Here is a 1,929-nt window from a genome sequence, read left to right on the forward strand (position 1 = left end):
AATATAAAGATAATATATAATGCAATGTAGTGTGATAAAACGTGGTATAATGTAATCTAATATGATAAATATAACTTGATTTATAGCAATAATAATGAATGAAGCAATAGTTAGAACCGACGATATAATGTGGTCAGTATGCTCCGCTACTTTGTAGCCTAACAACGAATATTCAGGAACATGCCCGGAAAGAAATCCTGATAGTTTCAGATCAGCATTCCACGTCACGGTCAGATGTTTCCAGGCTTCCGTCAGTGAAGCCAACCTATGCCGAAAAGCTGTGAAGCACTGGAAAGTTGTGTCATCCTTCCTATAAATCCTCATCAGGGCGCGCCTCAAGAAACTCAGTTTCTAATCTGCGTTCTTCCAGTATGCGGTTGAATACCTAACCGTTTATCCACGATTGGCTGATCAGCAGTGTGATTAGCTCTCACTTAAATGGGGCATAGCGCCACTCATGCTTGGGTTGTGGAAACCGCGTCACGTGATCACGTATTGATCGGCTGCTCGAGTGACGACTCATCAGAAGGAAGTTTCACACATCTAGTGATGTTATCCCTCATCTGGTCTGCTTATTGGTTTATGGTAACGTTAGGAGATTTCATCCTGTCTGTGAAGCCAAACTAACTAATAGCAGAAACCGTTCTCCCGTGGGGAATTGTTACCAAACTTTTCCGAAAAATATCTTTTTAACTAAGATAAAAATATTCATGACATATTGTTAACATGAGTGTGTACGAAGTCCACATCTATTCGTGTTATTTCTGAAAACCCCTCTAGAATTTTCGAAAGAAATTATAACCACATATAAGCACCATGCAGACCAAGTTATCGACAGCGCAGTTAGCCTGTGTCTGTACTGGTTCCTCAGTGACCTGTACAACGCAGCCGCAAAACATTTGTTGTTTCTTGCAAGTGCACCCGTCTTATGGGGACCTGAGCGTTTTGTCCGGTGCCTGTCTACACGGAAGATCTCCACCAGGATGAAATCACGCAGCAAGAGGGCTTATAATTCCTCGTCGAGACCACCAGACCTGACGAGAAACTCCGTTTTCACTCCTCAAAATTTGCGATTTTGTTTTTATTTTAAAACAGCTCTTGTTGTTCATCCATAACAACGATAGGCTGTTCAGCTAATGCGGTTGGTTCCATCTTGGATAAAGTCTTGAGGAATTCTCCATTGTCTAGGAATATCGATTATCGCACATTGTCTTTCATACTTGTTGGTAGGTTTCAGCAGATTTACAACATTTAATCTATTCATTATCAACGGATGATTCGACCTCATGAGCCGTGACTTCTAACCTTCTAAACCGACCTGGGCTGTTTGATGCCCCTTTAATCGACCTTTAGATGGTGTATTTCCCTATAGGTAACTCACCTGTACGTACCAAATTGTCGGTGATTTCCGTTATGGCTTCAGCTTCTTTCGTCTTGCGTAGTTCGAGTGTGAAGCTAAGACCTAATCGAGGGTTAGATCAATACTGTCCAGTACCAAACATATTCCACAGATTATCAGAGATGGATACAAGCAAAAAAATCCAAGCATACGTGTGGTAGGACTTGTAACAAGTTGGTTGTGACGGGAGACTCAGGAACCCCGCTGCATCTCTTGTTCATGATGTTTTTAAACAACTGAATGTGCTACACCAGGCCGCGTCATGTTTCAGTTGATACGATGTACGAGAAATCGCGATACATGTACACGCGTAATGCACTACTTATAAGGTTGCTGAAAACTTTTCAGGAATGCGCCTACCTGATAGGCCCTAACAATGGCGAAACCTGTCGTGGGCTGTCGAAGAGTTTCAAGCAACATTATGAGTTTTCTGTTCTTCATGCCTGCATCAGGATGGCGCAAACCGAGAGGTGGACAGCACATGACTTGGCAGAAAGGCGTCAAAGAGTTCACGAAGAGTTTGGGTGTTG

The sequence above is a fragment of the Opisthorchis viverrini genome, assembly GCF_000715545.1.
Source record: "Opisthorchis viverrini unplaced genomic scaffold opera_v5_111, whole genome shotgun sequence".
NCBI classification, from domain to species: domain Eukaryota; kingdom Metazoa; phylum Platyhelminthes; class Trematoda; order Opisthorchiida; family Opisthorchiidae; genus Opisthorchis; species Opisthorchis viverrini.